This window comes from Miniopterus schreibersii (genome assembly GCF_964146895.1).
Source record: "Miniopterus schreibersii genome assembly, chromosome: 2".
Classification (NCBI taxonomy): Eukaryota; Metazoa; Chordata; class Mammalia; order Chiroptera; family Miniopteridae; genus Miniopterus; species Miniopterus schreibersii.
In genome coordinates, this window is record NC_138102.1 from 112,916,482 (window position 1) to 112,931,058 (window position 14,577).

At 41.5% G+C, this 14,577-nt stretch overlaps 1 protein-coding gene across 5 annotated transcripts in view; it reads left to right on the plus strand.

Annotated features, from left to right (window-relative positions):
• Positions 1–462: 462 nt before the first annotated feature.
• Positions 463–14,577, plus strand: part of ATP2B1 (ATPase plasma membrane Ca2+ transporting 1) — a 117,461-nt gene continuing 103,346 nt past the window's right edge. For 3 of the 5 annotated variants that reach the window (XM_081128616.1, XM_081128613.1, XM_081128615.1), the window contains exon 1: positions 463–895. The gene's annotated coding sequence lies outside the window, so the exon portion shown is untranslated. Of the gene's footprint in view, positions 1,508–14,577 lie in introns of all 5 variants that reach the window. The other 2 variants (XM_081128617.1, XM_081128614.1) reach the window with 1 other exon arrangement.

Below are 14,577 nucleotides of genomic sequence, written 5' to 3' on the forward strand. Positions count from 1 at the left end.
GGGGGGAACGAGCTGGGAGGCGCTCCGGGCGTCGGGCGCGTGCGTCACGGCGCGGGACGGGCTTCGGGTCCGGTACCGAGTGCAGGGACGCGGCGAGAAGCCGTTCACATGTCCGCTGACGAAGGGTCAGCCTTCAGCTGCGTCCCCGGAGCGCTCGCCCTCCCGCGCCCGCCGGCCCTGCCCCTGGGCCCGGAGGGGCGCGCGTCGTAGGTGGCTCGGGCGGCGCCCCAGGTGAAAGGCGCCCGCGTCCGCCTGCGGCAGTCCGCGCTCTGCAGCCTCCACGGTCGCGGGAGCGGCCCGACCCCGCGCCGGCACAGCAGCTGTGACTGACGTTGTTACCGCCCCGCACGCCCCAGCCACCCCCTCGTCCCCCCGCCACCCCCCGCCCCGATACGTCATGGAAACAAGGACGTCAGAACCTCCCAGCCAATCGCGCGCAGCGGCAGAAGGAAAGGCGCTTGAGAGAGGGGGCGGGGGCAGCGGCGAGCCCGGGCGCTCGGCGAAGGAAGAGAGGGAGGGGCGGGCGGAGGCGTGAGCCCCGGCCCCGCACTCCAGCCGCCCTTTCCAGACCCCGCGGCAAGTTCTAATCGCCGGGCGCGCGCTCGCCGGCCGGGGGCGCGCTCGCCGGGTCCTCCCCTTAAACACCCCCTCCGCGCCGCTCGGATCCCAGTCCCTTTCCAAGCCGCGCTACTACCGCGTGCGCGCGCGCGCCCGCCCGCCCCCAGGCTCCCCGCGGGCCGCGTCACGTGACCGCGCCCAGCCAAGGCGGCAGCGGCGGCGGCGCGAGCTCCGGCGGCGGCGGCGGCGGTGGCAGCGGCAGCGGGAGCAGCTGCGCCGCCAGCGTGGAGCGGGAGGCGTGTGGGTGTGAAGAGAAAGGAGCGCCAGACCGGAACGGGTGAGAGTTCTCTTCCCCTGCCTACTCCGACAAGCTTGCGGGCCACCCGGTGCAAACGGGGCTCATGCCCTAAGCTGCGCGCAGCCCCCTCGTGCTCGGCCGTCCGCCCGGTGGCCGCGGGCCCCGCCCCTAGCGCGCCTGGCTGCGGTGCTCTCCGAGGGGTCTGCACCCCGCCCGCCCGCCGCCGCTGTTGCGGATGGCGGCGTGAGACTGGCGGAGCTGCCCGTGCCGAGCGCGGCGCGCCCTGTGTGCGGCTTTGCGGAGCCTAGGAGGCGGGTCCTGCGGGGACGCGGGCGGCCACTCGGCGGCTGCCGGGCTCTGGGCGGGGGCCGAGCCGGGTGCCGCCTCCTGCTCCGCCGCCTCTTCACTGTGCAGCGTGAGTAGGGAGCCCCGGCTGGTGGACGCCGAGCCTCTAGGCTCCGCAGCAGCCTCATCTTCGAGGTGCAACCGCACCTCCGTGTGGCGCGCCGAGCCCTGCGAGCCGGCTGCGGACGCGCCAAGGACCGAGCCCCAATTCTCTACGCTTCCCGCTGCCCCCCACCCAACCCCCGGCCCCCCTGCAGCCTCCCCTTCCTTTCCTCCTTTGGAAAATGGTTCCTGCTGCCGGGCGAGGTGAGTGGCTGCCGCCGTCCGCCCTCGGCAGGGGCGATGGGGCAGGTCACCTGCGGAAGGCCGGGCGGAACACGGGGGTCGGGGCGTCGCGGAGGGGGTCCTGACAGCTGGGTGCCCCGCGGATTGCAGCGGCTTCAGCGGGTTCGGGAGAAGTTGGCGGGGCGTTCGGGGGTCCTCTTGCAGGTTGTCTCCTGCCGCGCCCGCACCGGGAAATCGTAAAGGTGAGCGGGTTATTGGGAGTGCGCCTCAGCGCCGGCCGGAGTCCCGCCCAGGACCCGAGGGACCGGGCTCGTTGGGGCTTCGTCGGTCTACCCGCAGCTCTTCTCCGAGCCTCCTCGGCAGAGCGGTAGCTCATCCCGTCGCCAGTCGCCCCCGCCCGGCTCGTGGTGACCTTGAGGGCAGCGGTGCCAGGCACTCTTTCCCCTCGCCCCGAGGGGGTCACCCCTTTATTCCCCGGCTTCGACCCCACTGGGTCTCCGACGGGAACCCCTCGTTGGCCCCTGTCCGGGGCTGGTTGGTTGATTCGTATCGCACCGGACGGTGATTTCCCCGGGAGTTGGAGAGCCGTCTCGCCTTTCTCCTGGCGTCTCCTGTTTTCCTCTACCCTCCTCTCCTGGATGTTCCCGGTTGCTTCCGATTCACGTTTTTCGATTTAGTTTGGGGGGGAGGGAGACACGCTGTGTTCTCCACTCCCTTTTGGAAAGGGTCAGTGAGAAAGAACCGCATTCCGATTGCGGGGTTGGGGGCGTATGCTCCCTTTATTCCGTGCTGCGGGAGAACCCTGTGGCTAAGCTAGTTAGCGACCCCTGCCTGGTTCTGCGCCGCGGCCACTAGGCAGGTTGGTCTCTGTGCGCATTTCATTCACCAGTTTTCTGCGGGACTCGCGGCGCTGGAAAGTGTGCTCGCTCGCATCCTGTGCGGTGCGGCGAACTTGACGCCGAGGGCAGGGGGCGCTCGGGGTGGGCTGAGGGATCTCTCAGTCCGCGACGGGCTGGACCCTCCTCCGCAGGCGTATTTTTACCTTTCCCTGGGGTTAGATCGCAGCAGACAGCCCCTGTGGCTGCAATGCATTCCACTTTTCTGGGTTTATTAATAATCTAATGGCTCCTGTTGGTATCGATTGCTGTTCCTGATAAGTTATGGATTTTTTTTCATACGCGTGTAGGTATACGCTTGTCTCTGGACTGTCTGTCTTTCAACATGGAAGCCTTTGTTGTGTTTAACCTCCTCCACCTGAGGACAGCCTTATTTTAAAACAAAGCTCTTGTACAGCGTGGGTGTATTTTATAATAAGAGGTACTTGTAAGGATCTGCTTTGTATGAGGCTCTCCTCGGGCAGGGAGGGTGTGTAACCCTTTGGATGGTGGCCCACGTGAGTGAATGGAGGGCCTTCACCGCTTGCCCTGCCGCTAGCCTTCCCCAGACTCCCTGTCCTTGTGTGTGGCACAGGCGGATTGGGGGAATTAGAGGGATTGGAGGAGAGTCTCTTTTTGTATTTGGACTTTGGGCTGGGTCCCCCTCCTCTTCTGTTTTCTTTTTCGACCTGGTGAGTTCAAATTTTAAGTAAACAGAAACATTTTCTTTAAAGGGGGCCTTTGAAAACTAGTATATAAAATGGGCTTGTGTAGCCATGATTTCAGGGGGACGTTTTACTTTCTACCTTGCTTTGGATGAGACAGTTAAATTGCTGTAATTAAGGGTGGATCTCTGTCCTGATTTTGGCTTGGGTGTAACTGCTAAGATCTTTGAAAAGTAAGTGTTATTGCCTACCATATAGTCTGCAAAAGTGAGTCACAATCGGGTGAGTTGAGGACAGAGCGCCACCTTTAATTTAAAATTTCATGATTTTGTTTTATTAAAATGGTGAAAATTCAGAGTACGCCTTCTTGATTTTTATTGCAGTTGTCTTTACTGGCACCCTCATTTAGATGTATAAGGTGATTTTGTCTTCATTTTTCTGTAATTCCTCACTCTTTTAGGGGGGATTTCTGCAATTATATGGGAAATCATGACTTTCAAATTGAAGCTTGGGGTTTAATGTAGGATTCTGGAATGAGGCAAGAAACTAGTTTTGATTTGTGCTTATGATAAAATCATAGGAGTAATAATATCTGGACACTTAGGGAAAGAAATAAAAGTAATAGCTGCAGTGTAAGTGACAGCGAGCCATTGCCACCAAATAAGGGTACCTATCAGCATAATAGTAGTCTTTTTTTTTTTTTAACTTGTGTGCTATTAACATTCTAGAGTAAATATGTAAAATTATTAACCTTTGCTTGAATAAGGTATAGTGATTCTTTTTCTTATTCATCTTCCAACAGCTTGCCTTTTATGGTTTTACTGAGAGTTGCAATTATTTGTTTTTAAATAATACAAATGAGGACTTGCAGCAGGACTTACATTCAAAGTTAGTAAAGACCATGTTGGAAAAAAGTGGTTTCTATATGTGGCTCCTCTCAAATGTATCACATATAAAAATAAATGGAGTTTTTAATGCTTAGAAACCAAATGCTGTAGTGACAGTTGAATTGGTGAGATTTCCTTCCCTTGTCCACTTGCTCCCTCCTGTCCTCCTCCTCCTCAAATAAAAAAATTAAGGAACCCTATCTCTTTAAGCACAGAAGAAACAAAGATTTAGCTCTCAAGTAATGAGTAAATTACTATGTGGATATTACCAAATATAGTTTTAATTATAAACCACAAGCTGTTACTGCCCTTCTATCTGCATTTAAGTTTCAACACTTGTGATTCCTTCACAAACTACTATAAAACATGAGCTACTGAGCTATAGATACATTTTATTAAGTTAAAACTGAACAAATCTGCTTGAGGTGAAAGGTGGTTTATGCTTTTTCAATCTGTGGAATATGGCCCCAGGTTAAAGGACATTATTTGAGCAATTAAGTTGATGTATGCAGAGTAATTGTACATTGTTATACACACTTTGATAGAATCCTTGATTTGGGGATTTCATTTGTCTGACAGACACATTAACTTCATTTTGGATGAAACAGTCTCTTACCATGTTAATTGAGTTGTATAGGTCTACAGGTTTTAGGAGTAGTGTCTAATTACAGCTCTTGCTGGTCTTTTTCAATACTAGCAAAAAAGAGTATTTTCCCTTTTCTTTCCCCTTATGTTTTTACACATACATGCAGTCGAAACTGGTTGTTTTCACTTTTTAATTTTGGAATTTTTTAATGAGGAAAAAATAGGAGTAAAGATCAGGAAGTAGAAACTTAAGAATTATATTTTTGCAGTTTGGGTAAGAATATTTACTCATCTAGTTAGAAAAGAGTAATTATTTTCCAGTAGGTGTCATGATATAGAAGGGTACTGAGAGCAGCTTACTTTGGAACTTACAGAATCTGAGATAACATAGAAGGAAAATGATAAAATAGTTATGGGAGTAATTTTCAAAAAAAAGAAATAACTTTTAAAGAGATTTATTTTTCAGCTTTCATAAATGTTTCGTATACAAACATATACATTGTTTTATTAAAATTTATTAGGGAAATTGTAAAATACATGAAAGTATAGAGAATGAAAGCTGACCAGTCGTGACAATTATCAACTCATGGCCTAGTTAATACCATTTATACCTTGAAACAAGAAATGGATGTTATAAATGGCAACATAGGACAGGTAACCGCATTGATTTCTTATGTTTTATACTTAAAATTTACAGAATATACAAATAGTATTCTATATTTAATTGAATCTGAAGGGTCAGTTTTTATGTTCTTCATTGTGTCCATAATACTCTATTTTGTAGCAGGCAACTACAGACTGACTCTCTCAAATTTTGGTCTCTAAATAATGCCTTTTGATTTATAAAGTGCCTTACAATATTTCAGAATGTATTTACATACTATATGATTTGATTCTCACAACATATGATCCTGTGAGATACTGAGTAAACAGTTACCTCCCCCACGTCACCCCCAAGGTAAAATGATTTGTCTAGTCCTAAGGTCATATAGCCACCAGATTAGCCAGAACTAGACTTTAGGTGGCTTCTGGTTTTTGCTCCATTGCTCTTTCCATTATACATGTTTATATAAGTTTGTTAAAGTTACAGAAATTTATGAAAATCAGTTCCTGACCAGAGTAAATTTTGTAGTAGAATATAAACAGATTTATTTGGGTTTAGCTTTATAGTTTAATCATTGCTTATATTTGGTATAATGTAAATAGTTCATACCCTGATTTACTTAACAGCTGAGTAAATGAAATTGAACATATTTGAAATACTGTGCTTTAATTTAGCAGTTTTGTTTTCAAAGACCCATTGGTCTCTGAAATTATTTAGGCATGTCTTAAATCTTGAGTTAAAAGTAAAATGGCCTATAAGTTTCATCTTTTAATTCCTGCTATAATATTTTTGTGTACTTGTTTTTCTTCCACAACATGTTTATTATCTAAATCTTTTTGAAATACTAATCTGTGAGTGAAATTTAGTTTAAAATGGTCTCAAGCCAGGAGATTTTAGTTCTTGAAATCCAAAACCTTACTATAAATCTCACAAGGAAGGTAGTGGTTCTCCAGCATCAGTGTGCATGATCACCTGGGGGAGTTATTGAAAGTGCAGATTCCCTGGCATTGCCTCTGCAATTCTGATTCAGCAGGTTTGGGGTGGGGCCTAGTAGTCTGCATTTTGAAAAACATTGATGTTGAACTTATAACTAGGTTAAAATTATATTATATGGTAGAGATGCTTTTATAAATTAGGACATCATTGATTTATTTGACTTTGAATATAGTCGAATTAGTGTTTTTAAATAGTTTTGACTATTATAACGGTTTGATTTATGGACTTGGTTTTGTGACAATTGTAAAATTGATAAATTGAAATTATTTCTGTTATAGGTGTGCATTGTCTTCTTTCAGGAGAAGGTCCACCTGTGGTTATTTACTGTTACTTATTAAGCACTGTATGAACTCTTAGAGAATGTTCTTTTTTTGTTTTCATGCCTCAGTGTCTGCCATTTCCAAATGACTTCAACTTGGGAGCTTATTTTTGTAAAAGTAATGCATACTGTGTCAGTACAGTACTGTATATTTATGCTGTAGTCTAGCTGTTATTTTTTGTTAGCAGGAAAGACATTGGTTGTTCCTTCAAACTAAAAGTACATAAATTGGTGAATAAGTAGTGGTTCTTATTAGCTTCAGTTAACAAGCAGCAATTCCTTCAAAAACAGCAGGTTAGTGCCTAGTAATCTTTAAAGACTATTGATATAAGACTAATTGATAATTTCCCATTCTGTGCATTAGAACAGAAGTTACTGCTATTCCACTTAAATGTAGTGGAATACATTTGTTATAAACTGATCTGACTTTTTGAATTGTTTTATCTAATGGTATATACCACATATGGGTTATTTCCTACTTAAGACCAGTTTTAAAAGGCAGTTGTTTTTGCTTCATTTATAATAAATGAATACTTATATTTATAAATACTTATATTTACTATATTATTATATTTACTATGTTATTATTAGTAGTATATTTATAATAATATAGTAAATAGTTGCATCTGTATTTTAAACACATTTTATAACGAAATTAATTTCAAAGCAGTTTCAACTCAAGACTGCTTTTTTTGTTTGTTCCAAAAACTTAGGTTTGTTGGCTAGGCTTTGGGATATTTTTAGGAATCATGGGTTATAATTACAAATGATTATAGAAATCTAAACTAATAAAGCTTCTGGCAGTGGGATCCAAATAAACTATGGGTAAACTTTTCACCATATTCTTTTAAAGTTTTTTTGTTGTTTTTTTTTTAAGTTTTTTCTAGGACAGTGTTACCTATTCTATCTAAACAGTATGCAGTGTTCTTAGTTACCTCTTTAGTAAGAATATTATTTGGTATTTCTAAGTATAGTAACTCCCAACAAGATGGTTTCTCAGAATCTTGGATACCCGCTTTGTGTTAATATTACTGTCACCGGGGCCTCTGGGGGAAGGAATAAGGATAGTTTTGAATGGACCAGTGCTTGCTTACGCTGTGAAATCTGAGATTATACTGCTTGACTGTGAACTGGTGTAACTACTGTAAAGACCTGATAAATTTAAGAGTAAAGGTTATTATTTTTTGAAAAGTAGATATTAAAAAGGATTTGATTTTTAAAAAATGCTTTTTAAATAAGTTGGTTATTAACAATGTAGGTTTATTGTTCATTGTATTAACTCAGTGATTTCACTCCCAGGAGGATTTTAAACAATCTTTTACTCTCAAAATTCTCAGATCTGCTGCTTTAATCTACCTTTCTTATTTGTGCCAGGTTTTTTGTGTGTTTTTTTTTTTTGGTAGCTTTCCTGCTGTCATTTCTTCACTAAAACTTTCAGTGGTTCCTCATTTTTCTCTTTATCAACATACAGCTTTACTCTGAAGGTCTTTTATAAAACAGCCCAGTGTTTTCTAAAGTGTGTTTTAGAACACTGGTTCTAAGAAATATTCATAGGGGCTTCATAGCAGGAGAGGGGCAAAATCCAAATCCAAGACATGCTGGTTCATGCATTTTTCCCCTTTGGCACTTTGCCCATCCTTTGATACGCTAATAATAGACTCAGTCTATCTAAATATATTTAGTGTTTTGCTCCCCTATTTCACAGCATCCTTTTTTTTTCCCATTGCTTTTCAGAGAGAGTGGAAAGAAGGGAAGAAGGAAAGGAGAGAAAGAGAAACATTGATGTGAGAGAGACACATTGATTGGTTGCCTCCCACATTCGCCCCAACTAGGGCAGGCGATTGAGCCCAACACCAAGGTATGTGCCCTTTACTGGAATCGAACTCGGGACACTTCAGTCAGCGGGCTGACGCTCTAGCCACTGAGCCAAACAGCTAGTGCCACAACATCCCTTTTAGTCCGACATCTCACCTGATACTTTTCTGTATTACCTAACCAGGATCACCACTTTGCACACCTCCACACAGAACACAGTATGAATCATGCTTCCTGGAGTACTGCTGACTGCGTGCTACATGACAGTCATATAATCTGGCAGTGTCCTACATACATCCTCCTCATTCCCTTTGCTGTGACTTTATGTGTGTTCTTTCTATCACCTGATAGGAGGACCCTCCCTCTTCTTGTCCATGTAAATGTTTCCATCCTTCTAAATTCAGCATTAGTTTACCTTTCCCAGTCATCATTCATTAATTTTTTTGTTTGTCTGAATTTTTCTACATTTATGGTCTAGATCATACACTTCCCATCTATTATATATCCTTTTGTTTTGTTTAGCAGTGTTTAATCAGTATTTTTTTGGCATATCGGTTTAGGACTTAGACATTGTATAGCTTGCATTGTTAATGTAAAGCAGATGAGGTTAAGGAATTTTTCTTGGAGAATTTCTAAAGCCTTTTTGCCTTTGAAATTTTAACTTTACTCGGATTCATAGGACAACCTGTTTTACTTCTGGAGAACAGTACATTTCATAGAATGTTGCTAGTATAATAGAATTTAGCTTCTGTATAGGAAGTTTTTTCCATTTCTGAATTTCAGTGTAGTGAGTAATTTGTCCACTTTAGAATTTATTCTGATACTATTCATTATAATAGCCAAAATTTATATCTTAAGATGTACACTTTCACTATTTCCTTGCCTTGTGACATCTTTTCCCTTCATCAGGATTGATGTTCTTAAGATGTGCTTGTTAGATCTGTAATCCATTAGCACATCGCAGGATGTGAAAATACCATAATTTGAAGCATATATTATGGTTTAAAACTTAAAGTATGATATTCTTGTAGTTGCTGTTCATTGATAGGAATACCATGGAGCTAAGTTCTAAAATGTCTGTTTCCTGCAGGTTGTGATTTTTTTGAGTTCTTTCCCATGAACTGAGGGTGAACTGTTGGTTAGCTCATGACCTGGTGCAGAATCACTATAGGCATCAGGAAGAAGTGTTAGGTATATGGTCGCTTAAAGCATGTGATGTGGTTTTGCTTCTAACTGCCTTCCTTAGGTCCAGAAAGGAAAGCCTGTACTTTATCATTTCTTATTGAATGCTTATGTAATTTCAAACATTTAATGATTTATGTAGATTTAGTACATAAATTATGAGTTGTAATTTTAAACATGTAAGTAATGTTTATGAAAGTTTAGTATGTAAGCCGTTATAGTAAAAAAAAAAAATGCTTGAAAAGGTTGTTCTACAGAGATTATTTTTCAGTGATTAGCATAGCTGAAACCATATAGGTGCACTGCTGTTGAATGTTCTCCCAACCCTTTTAAATTTTATAGACCTAATTGTTGATTGGGTATTATAGATGGAATTCTAAGACTTGCTCTTTCTTTAACATTCAATAATAACCATAATAATATTGTTGATTGAGAGAGGAATGTAGAGTGGTTTGGGTAGTGAAAAAATAAAAAGAAATCTGAAGGCAGACATTAGTGGAACCAGCAGAAGTGAAATGGGTTAGAGCACGATCTTTTCCTATTGGGTTTTGATCTTTTCTTGTTTCGACACACAAGAATGATTGGCATATACTCTGTGCTACCTTGCTAATACCTAGAATTATGCAAGATTTTAAGTTTCTTTGCTGTAATTCTTTCCTTTTCTTTTCTACCTATACCCCAAATCAAATGAGTGATACTTGAACTATGCTGACTCACAAACTTCAGGTGCTTACTTTGGACAGTCCTGACAACTAATACTGTGGTGGAGAACTGCTGAGTTAAAGGGCACCAGTGCTAATAGGAGGGCTGAAAACAAGGGAGGTCAGTCTGTGAAGTGGGAAGGTGATGACGCATCAGGAAAAGGAGATCCTGTAGCATCAAACCCTCTGGATGTCAGGTATCAGAAAAACAAACATCAGTCATTCCCTGCATGCACAATGGATTTAGGGTAAAGTTTAAATTCACCTGCCTTTGACCTTAAACTCCTCTATTTTTATAAATGTAATTGAGCACTGGAACATACCCGATTCTCTTTTGCCTCTGGACCCCTTGCCACAGCATTCCTTTAGCTAATAGGAATGCCCACCTTTCTCAGAGCCTGTGTGTCTTTATGGTATTCCTATGTGTGACTGAACCTAAAACTTCTGATTTTGGTTTTTACTCTGTATTGTTATCTTAAGTTCTCTCCAGATTTAAATTGGAGTTTGATTCTCACCACTAAAAAGCCAAATGACCTTGGGTAAGTCACTTGGTTTCTTTGTTACTGCCCCCCAAAGTACAAAATATAAGTCAGGGAGTTTTATTAATATTCTTTCTTGGAAGATGGACTTAAAAAAAAATTGTATGGACATAGTAGGTCTTCTTCACACACCCCCCCCCCCCCGAAATTTTCAACCATTTAATTATTTTATGTTTGCCTTCTAGTACTGTCTTTTAACTAGCTTGTCATTTGATATTTAATCTTGTGGTATGCTGTGTGTCATTCATGAAGATAATTTAGCTTTTCAATAAATGTATTTATCTAAGATTTCCACTTAAAGAAGTGGCATGTAACTGGCATTTAACTCTGCTCCTTGCCAAAAGTATACTCAAGTGAGACTAAGTGGAGTTTACATATTTATGTTAAGATTCCCCACCTTCTTCCCTTCCTGAGCTTTCAGAATGTTGGCCAGAATTTGTCTTCTCTGAGGACTCTGACCAGCAAGAGGGAAAGGACCTAAAGATTCTGACATTGGCTCTATGTTTGTGTGGCTCAATGGTTGAGCGTCGACCCATGAACCAAGAGGTCATATGTTTGATTCCCTGTGAGGGCACTTGCCCGGGTTGTGGGCTCTATCCCCAGTGGGCCCCATCCCCAGTGGAGGGCATGCAGGAGTGATCGATGTTTCTCTCTATCCCTCTCCCTTCCTTTCTCTCTAAAAATCAATAAAAACATATTAAAAAGTATATATATTTTTGTAGGCGTGTCTTTACAATTGACCATATTTTAAAATTTCACCCCCATCATTAATTTCCTGGCTTCCCTTTGAGGACCTTGGTATTTGACTGAATTTCTTCCTCTTGCTTTCTTTGAAGGAAGTAGAATCTCCGAGGGAGACAACAGTCATCTCTTAAAAGATGTTAGAATTCAGAAGGGGGCCCGGCTGGGCGTGGCTCAGCAGTTGAGCGTCGACCTGGGATCCAGGCGATCAGGGTTCGATTCCCGGCCAGGGCACATGCCCGGGTTGCGGGCTGCAGCCGATCAATGACTTTCATCATTGATGTTTCTGTCTCTCTCTCTCTCCCTCTCCTTTCCTCTCTCTGAAATCAATAAAGATATATATTAAAAAAAAAAAACAAAAACACAGAAGGGGGAAAAAAATTTCATGCCAAGGTGCTGTGAAAAATAGACTAACTCTAAAACACACTTGTTACTTTGACCAGGTAAAGAGGATTTAAAATTATTGAAAATTTAAAATTAACACCTGTGTATCTACTTTTTACCTGTTAGGTACTATTCTAAGCAACTTACAGATATTAACCTGTTTAAATAAGTGGATTTTGTGGAATTTGGGGGAGAGATATATTCTCTACTAAAAAAGATGAAAAGGGTTATTAATGATTTTAAAGGGAACTACAAAATACATTGACTTACATAATCTTTTTACCAATTTAAAGTGTAACAATACCGATTATTAATGTTTGGAAAATAGAGAACAATGTAAAAATGAAACAAAATCACTCATAATCCTATCTCTGAAAAAATAGCTTTAACATTCTGATTTGTTTTTTATCTCTTAAAAAATGTAGTGACATGCTTGAGATAACGTAGGTATAAGTGTGTACTTTAAAAAAGCATTATATCATTTTCTTATGTCATTAAATTTTTTTCCTCAATATCATTTTAATGAGTGTAATATTTCATCCTGCGGCTCTTCCTTTGTTGAATGTTTGGGTTTTGAATTTTTTTCTTATGTTAGTAATCCTCCAGTGATCATCTTAATTTGTGGATGTTTATCTTCATTCATCATTGTTTCCTTTTAAATTACTGGGTTAAGGGATTTGGGTAGTTTGTTATCTTTTGATTAAAATTTTCTGCCAGCCTCTTTTCTGTGGGGATTCTTTGTCTTTTGCTGTGTGTACAGTCAGGCTGCTCATTTCTAGGTTTCTGCCTTACTTTCTCAAATTATAGTACATATAAAAATTTGTATTTTGCTGTTGTTTATGTGTTTGATACCTCAAAATGAGATGTTTAGTTTGAGAACGGACTGTTAATCTTTCAGTCGCTTGCCCCTCCCCTTGCACAATGCCTTATACCTGTGAGGTTCTTAAAGCTCTTGAACGAGCATCTTGTGTCCAGTCTTGAATTTGAATCTACTTACATTGGACTCCAGCATAACACTTGTTTTGTCTCTCCTAGAAACTGTAATATGTTTGAGGTATTTTTATCACAAGCACTGTTTCTTTTTAACTTCAGCTGAATAATTTGTCAGCTGAATGATAACTATTGAAGATGAAAATATTTTGTTATAACTAGGCTATATAAATTTAAGTCTTTCTGAAACAATTCTACCATCCTTGCTTTTAAAGGGTAGGATAGACTTTACTAAAGTGCAATCAAATACTAAGAAGGCCATAGAAATGGAAGTTACTTTTATTTCAAAATGAGTAAACAACTTTTCTAAAATATGTCTTTACCAGTTAATATATCTTCTTTTTTATAGAGGAGACAACTCTACAAAAATTCAACATACAAACTTTTAAATGCAAATGTATGTTAAGAAGTAATCTAAAAAATAAAGGTCTGTATTGTATGTGAAATAAAACTTTGAAGTTTTAGGAAGGTGTCCTAACATACTTTTCCTATGACATTGTATCTGAATTTTATTAATCCTCAGACTCTGAGTGGAAAACTTAAGATTTTGGATAAATATGTTCCTTCAAAAAATGTTTCTGTGATCACTGTGCTAGACAGGAACAATTGTGACCTGCCAAGAAGAGAGGCTGTTATGCAGAGCTTCAAGTCGGCCTCAGTCAGTGTGTCCAGTGTTCCTTCTCAGTTTCTTTTTTTGTGCAGTGATTCATCAGGTGCTGTATGCTTCCAAGGAACCAATGTAAGTGTGTGCACATGTCCCCTTCCTGGTCTTTGATCTCGCCTATAATGAAAGGGGATATATTGTTTCCAGCTATTCTTAAACATAGAAGAAAGGCATTTTGGAGTCAGCTGTCAAACTTTCAAATCTCAGTAGTTTAGCTACCATGGTATCTTGATAATGATCTCTGTCCTTCTGTCACTATTACTTTTGAAGGATTTTTTCTAAGTTGCTCTGAGCTCTGCTGTGTATCCGCCTACAGTCAAGGTACAGAGCCAGGCTGTGAGTCCTGAGTGGCATCAAAGTCTTGGACTTACCCATGCTGTGTCTTCTTTCTTGATGTATACCTGTAGATTAAAATTGAATGTTTCCCCAGGCAGAGGCTATATTGGTGAAGGTCTTTGTACTGAAAGAAGAGAAAACTCCTTTGAGAAGATTCTTTGGCCATGTCTTTCCAGTATTCAGTACTAGGTAGCCCCCTATAAGGCAGGTGCCACAGGAAGTTGAAAGGAAGAAATTTCAAATGGTTTGGTGGGTCTAGAGAGATTATAGTTTAACCTGAAGGTGCAAATGTACACAAAGTTTGGAGTCATCATCCAAAGTCACTAGATTGTAGTGGTATTGAGGACTTGAAGATGATAGCTATAAAAGTGTGTTATATAGGGGAGGAAAAGTAGCACAGATTATATAGTTAATTGAATGTAAATTTAAATTTAGTTAGTAGATATACATCTATATATATGAATTTTAAATGCCCAAAGGCGTGTTTTTCCTCTCAGGGACTGCCTCTTAATTAATTAGAAGAGTTGTAGGTGTAAAAGAATAAAATGTCCCAAAATATCTGTACCATGACGTTCCTCTAATGCTGATGTCAGTGAATAATGGCCTTGTTGTGGAGTGCAACTTAGTGGACTAGTTGCCATCTGGAACACCTATGAAATGGGAAGGGATTAAAAGGAAGGAGACTAGCAGAATGGGGAGAGGTGTGGGATAATTTCTTTCCTAGCCTGAAGCCTATTATTTATCTAGTTTCCTGAACCATGTAAAACAAGTAGAGAACCTGGAAATTGGCAGAAAAAGCCCTCTTAGA